This window comes from Protopterus annectens, chromosome 5.part1, assembly GCF_019279795.1.
Source record: "Protopterus annectens isolate FY-2018-M chromosome 5.part1, PAN1.0, whole genome shotgun sequence".
Lineage (NCBI taxonomy): Eukaryota > Metazoa > Chordata > Ceratodontiformes > Protopteridae > Protopterus > Protopterus annectens.
The window spans coordinates 631,072,876-631,079,748 of record NC_056736.1 but is presented as its reverse complement, the minus strand read 5'-3'; positions in this window follow the sequence as shown (position 1 = coordinate 631,079,748).

Here is a 6,873-nt window from a genome sequence, read left to right as displayed (position 1 = left end):
GAAAAGAACAACCTCTACCAGATCATGTTAAGGCAAAGCTTCTTGATGCACCTTTGGAAAAGAACAAGCTTTTTGGTACTAATGCTAAAGATGTGTTAAAGTCCATCGAGGAAAAAGCAAAATCAGTTCAGACAGTCAAAGATTTCCTCCAGGTTCAGCCACCCAGATTCAGCAGGAATTGGCCTTCTAAAAACTGGTCCTTTCCTAATCCTGAAAGATTTCAAACACAAAACCAGAGGGCAGAGGCTATCAAGCAAATTTCTCTGCTTGCTCAGATCAAAGCAATAGAAAGAGTTCCACAACAAGAACAAGGCCAGGGGTTTTACTCAAGACTGTTCCTTGTTCCAAGAAAAGAAACTCAATGGAGACCAATACTGGATTTGTCCGCATTAAACACTTTTCTCATAGTACCAAAGTTCAAAATGCTGACTCTACAGCAACTCCTTCCCATCCTGGGCAAGGGGTCTTGGCTGATTACTCTGGACCAACCAAATTGTATCCTGCACGCAAGGAGTTGCACGGCTGTAAGGCAGATAAGTAACAAAGAAAAAACGCCAGCAACGAAGTTAGACTGTAAAAGGTAGTTTATTAAGGTAATAATAAACTACCCAAACACCAGATAGGTCCCACATACCGGTTTCGGCCCAGGTACTAACCCAGCCTTCTTCAGTGTATATCAACAGAACCATTCAAAAAATAATGGTGTTTATATATAACATACAATTCCATGATTGGTTATATTGATCAATCAATCAAGCTCATGAATATTAAACAAATATGACATTTCAATAATAAATGTAGCATTTAAATAATAAGTACAACCAAACATGTTTATACAAAAATTAATAATGTAACATATGATGTGTAAAGAGACATATCATGTGTGAGAAAATTATTTGAAATCCATGTTTAGTATTTGTTTGTTATTATATTCTATAAATATTCATTTAATCCTGGATTTAACAAAGCACCAAGTTTGGTGATCCACTTTTTTTCTTTTAGATCAAGTTTAGTGTGCCAACCCCCTTTGTTACTTCTATCACCAATAATTTTATCAATTATTGTGAAGCGAAATTGAGCTTTATTATGCATCAATGTGTGTTTGTATAGCGCATTAGATGTTTTCTTACATCTGATGTCGCTCAAATGTTCGATATCCGTAACTTAACTGGGCGCGAAGTTTGCCCAACATAAAATGAATGGCAGTTGCAATGTGCCATATAAATTGCCCAATCCGTGTTACAGTTGGCAAAAAATTTTATGTCAAACACTTGATTGCTATTTCGACTTGTGAACTCTTTGGTTTTTGCTATGAATTTACAATTGACACAATGTCCACAGGGAAAACAACCTATAAGTTTATCACCCAGAATTGTTGTTTGGTATATATTGGATAAAGAAGCTTCCAAATGGTGTTTATAATGATTAAAGTGTCCAGCTAGATTTTTGCCCTTTCGAAATGAAAACAAACATGTATTTGGAACAATAGATTTGGTTTTAACATCTGATTCCAATATATTCCAATTTGCTTTGATAATGTTGATGAAAGCATTAGTGTTTCTACCATACGTGGTAGTAAAACGCAGTATGCTTTTCTTGTTTGGTTTTGGTTTGTATGTTAACAAGTTAGGTCTGTGTAATGCAGATGCATGATTCAAAGCCATTGTAACAAAACCTGAGTTATATCCCCTGTTCTTAAACCTCATACACAAATCTTGAGCATGTAGACCAAAACTAGCATTATCAGAGCAATTTCTTCTCATTCTGATAAATTGCGATTTCGGAATGTTCTTTGCAATATGTTTTGGATGAAAGCTGGAGGCGTGGAGAATGGTGTTATATTCGGGAAATTTTCTATAGGTCTCAGTTTTTAAAGTATTATCCATATTCCTTGTTACTAGGACATCCAAAAAAGTGATAGATTTTAAATCATAGTTAATGGTGAATTTAATTCCCCATTTATTATCATTTAGATATTCTACAAAGAAAAAAAGTGGATCACCAAACTTGGTGCTTTGTTAAATCCAGGATTAAATGAATATTTATAGAATATAATAACAAACAAATACTAAACATGGATTTCAAATAATTTTCTCACACATGATATGTCTCTTTACACATCATATGTTACATTATTAATTTTTGTATAAACATGTTTGGTTGTACTCATTATTTAAATGCTACAAATCGCAATTTATCAGAATGAGAAGAAATTGCTCTGATAATGCTAGTTTTGGTCTACATGCTCAAGATTTGTGTATGAGGTTTAAGAACAGGGGATATAACTCAGGTTTTGTTACAATGGCTTTGAATCATGCATCTGCATTACACAGACCTAACTTGTTAACATACAAACCAAAACCAAACAAGAAAAGCATACTGCGTTTTACTACCACGTATGGTAGAAACACTAATGCTTTCATCAACATTATCAAAGCAAATTGGAATATATTGGAATCAGATGTTAAAACCAAATCTATTGTTCCAAATACATGTTTGTTTTCATTTGAAGGGCAAAATCTAGCTGGACACTTTAATCATTATAAACACCATTTGGAAGCTTCTTTATCCAATATATACCAAACAACAATTCTGGGTGATAAACTTATAGGTTGTTTTCCCTGTGGACATTGTGTCAATTGTAAATTCATAGCAAAAACCAAAGAGTTCACAAGTCGAAATAGCAATCAAGTGTTTGACATAAAATTTTTTGCCAACTGTAACACGGATTGGGCAATTTATATGGCACATTGCAACTGCCATTCATTTTATGTTGGGCAAACTTCGCCCAGTTAAGTTACGGATATCGGAACATTTGAGCGACATCAGATGTAAGAAAACATCTAATGCGCTATACAAACACACATTGATGCATAATAAAGCTCAATTTCGCTTCACAATAATTGATAAAATTATTGGTGATAGAAGTAACAAAGGGGGTTGGCACACTAAACTTGATCTAAAAGAAAAAAAGTGGATCACCAAACTTGGTGCTTTGTTAAATCCAGGATTAAATGAATATTTATAGAATATAATAACAAACAAATACTAAACATGGATTTCAAATAATTTTCTCACACATGATATGTCTCTTTACACATCATATGTTACATTATTAATTTTTGTATAAACATGTTTGGTTGTACTCATTATTTAAATGCTACATTTATTATTGAAATGTCATATTTGTTTAATATTCATGAGCTTGATTGATTGATCAATATAACCAATCATGGAATTGTATGTTATATATAAACACCATTATTTTTTGAATGGTTCTGTTGATATACACTGAAGAAGGCTGGGTTAGTACCTGGGCCGAAACCGGTATGTGGGACCTATCTGGTGTTTGGGTAGTTTATTATTACCTTAATAAACTACCTTTTACAGTCTAACTTCGTTGCTGGCGTTTTTTCTTTGTTGATTACTCTGGACCTCAAGGAGGCATACCTGCATGTCCCTAGCAGACACAGCTGCAGAAGATACCTCAGATTTGTTGCAGGGCCAGATCATTATCAATTCTCAGCATTGCCATTTGGCTTATATACTGCGCCCAGAGTATTTACAAAATGCCTGGCTTCAGTAATTGCTCATTGCAGGCTCCAGGGGATCCAAATTTACCCATACCTGGACGACTGCCTCATACAAGCAGACGACAAATTGATTTTAACAAAAAACTTGAACTATGTCATACAATTGCTACAGGCTCTGGGATACACAGTCAACTTCCAAAAGTCAAGACTTCAGCCATCCCAGCAAATAACCTTCTTAGGAGCCAATCTAGACACAGCCTCTCAAATGGCTTACCTGACAGAAGACAAGCAAGAGAAGTTAACTCATTATTTCAAAGGTTTGGCAAAACTCACCCAGATGACTGCAAGGGGATTCCTACAGGCCCTGGGTTACATGGCATCCTGCATTCTCCTGGTTCCATTAGCAAGACTACACATGAGAAAGCTTCAATGGTACCTAAAAAGCCAATGGTCTTAGCACAGCAACAACCTAGAGACAACCATACCTCTCATTCCATGCCTACAAAAGGAATTCCTATGGTGGGCCTTGGTAAGCCAGGCAAACACAGGTATGTCATTCAAAAAACCTCAGATAACACAGACCATGACCACAGACGCCTCAGACCTTGGATGGGGGGGGGGGCGCACATGGAGGGCAGATGTATACAAGGACAATGGTCTCCAAAGGAAACACATCTGCATATAAACCAAAAGGAAATGCTGGCAGTAATGCATGCCATCGAGGCCTTCCGACAACAACTTCAGCAAGGCCATCTACTGATACGGACAGACAACACCACTGTGATGTGGTACATAAACAAGCAAGGGGGCACCCATTCCTACCCCCTTTGCAGACTGACAATGAATCTTTGGGAAAAATCACTGAGCCTAAACATACAGTTGCAATCCCAGTTTGTTCCAGGCAAAGACAATGTGCTGGCGGACAGCCTAAGCAGGAATTTCATAGATCCACACGAGTGGAGGTTACATCCAAAAATCTTCACACAACTCTCCTCGACATGGGGCAGGCCAGAAGTAGACCTATTTGCCTCCCACCTCAACCATCCTTTACAAAAATTCTGTTCAAGGACATACCATCCACAAGCTTGGAAAATAGATGCTCTTTCATTCAACTGGAACTTTCTAAAAATCTATGCATTCCCACTTCTGCCACTGATGACCACAGTATTACTAAAGATCAAAGCAGAGAGGCCCAAGGGGATCCTAATAGCTCCAGACTGGCCAAGACAACACTGGTACCAACTACTACGGAGCATATGTCACAACAAAAAGTGGGCCCTTCCCCAATGGCCCCTACTTTTGACTAAACACAACTTCAAAACAGTGCATCCAAACCTTCAGACACTGCAGCTAACAGCCTGGGAGATCCCATGAATAACCTCAATCTATCTCTCTCCAAGGAAGTTCAGCGGATATTAACAGAAACTCGAAGACCATCCACCAGAAAGGTTTACTTAGCAAAATGGAAGAGATTCAGCATTTGGAATACCAGCAAGGGACATGATGCATCATTATTGAATATCCCACTCATCCTGGAATATTTGGCAGATATGCTACAGAATGGACTCTAATATTCTTCCATAAAGATACATGCTTCAGCTATCTCAGCTAGATATAACACTGATCCGCCTGTGTTTTCACATCCCTTGTTAAGGCAATTCCTCAGGGGAATCAAGAACATTAAGCCACCAAGAAAGGCTCCAGTGCCAGCTTGGGACCTCAACTTTGTCCTAGAAAAACTGACTCTACCTCCCTTTCAGCCAGCAGCTTCAGTGGACTTACAATTTTTTATCATGGAAGACAGCTTTCCTGTTGGCAATTACCTCAGCAAGAAGGGTTTCGGAACTACAGGCCCTAATGGCAACACCACCGTTCATAATCTTTCACAGAGACAGGGTCTCCTTAAGAACCAACCCTACTTTTATGCCAAAGGTGGTATCTAGGGTTTCTTTAAATCAAGCTATTCACCTGCCTACTTTCTTCCCCAATCCTGAGAGCAAAGGGGAACCTTGGACATTCACAGACAACTTCGCTACTACCTGGACAGAACCAAGACCAGTAGGAAGTCTGATCAGCTTTTTGTAGCTTACGCCCCTGGAGTACAAGGAAAAGCAATTTCCAAACAGACTATTTCAAAATGGATTGGACATTGCATCAGATTTTGTTATTCCTTCCATGGGAAGAATGTTCCAGCCAATGTCAGACCACACTCCACCAGAGCTACAGCCACCTCTACAGCATTCTTAAGAGGGGTGCCTACAAAAGACATTCTAGAAGCTGCTACATGGAGCTCCGTGCATACATTCTCCAAACACTACAATCTCCCTTTATATTCCAGATCCAGAGCAGGCTTTGCTTCGGCAGTCCTGCAGGGTTTGATTGCCACACCATCTCTTTCCTAGAGCATTCCTCCTCCCCCACCTAAGCTATGGTATTCAACCCATATGTTATGACTGCAGTTGCATTCTTAAAGGACATAGTACAGTTTTGTACCTACCATAAATGTAGATGTCCGATAGATATGCAACTGCAGTCGGATTTCCTCCTCCATACCCCTCTATGCCTTGGGTCCACTCCTATCCCTGTTTCTCTTAGCTGGGGATATCTATTATGGTGTATCTGTTTATTGCTTACTTATTTGTCTGGAATCCTGTTTTTGTCTTCCAATTTGATTACAGCCTTCCTTGGAGGGCACCTGGCATCTGGGGAAAGAAACACTGAACAAAATGGCGTCTGCTGATGCTTATGTACTCCAGCAGCTCTGACGAAGAGAAATGCGACATCAGCCGACGTCGGACCCAGACTTTGGAATCCGGCCGACCGAGGGCTGCCTGAGGCAGGACAACCCATATGTTATGACTGCAGTTGCATATCTATCGGACATCTACATTTATGGTAGGCACAAAACTGTACTTTCCGGATCCTCTTTGGTCCGCCGGGACTGGTTGGATGACTCTTTTTTTTTTTGAGCAGCTTTGAAATTTCTATTGCTGCTGGGCTTCGCAGATGGGTGGCTCATCTGGAAACCTTCTTTGTTGGGGTGGAGTTGATATGAAGGGGATTTTGTATCCTCTGGTTACAATGCTTTTTACCCAGGAATCCGAGGTAATATTTAGCCAGGCCTGTGGGTATAAAGCCAAGCGACCCACGACTGCCTCCAGAGCAGGACAGCCGGGCCTCCGTTCAAGAGTGCTGGAAAGGCTTCCCAGGGACAGTATCCCTGTCGCCTTGGTCTTGCGGACCCCCTCTGCCGCCGGGGTGGCGTCTTCCATTTCTACCCCCCCCACCTCTGGAGGGGGGCATCACTCTGTGTGGCTTGGAAAGATCCCCAAGTCTTACT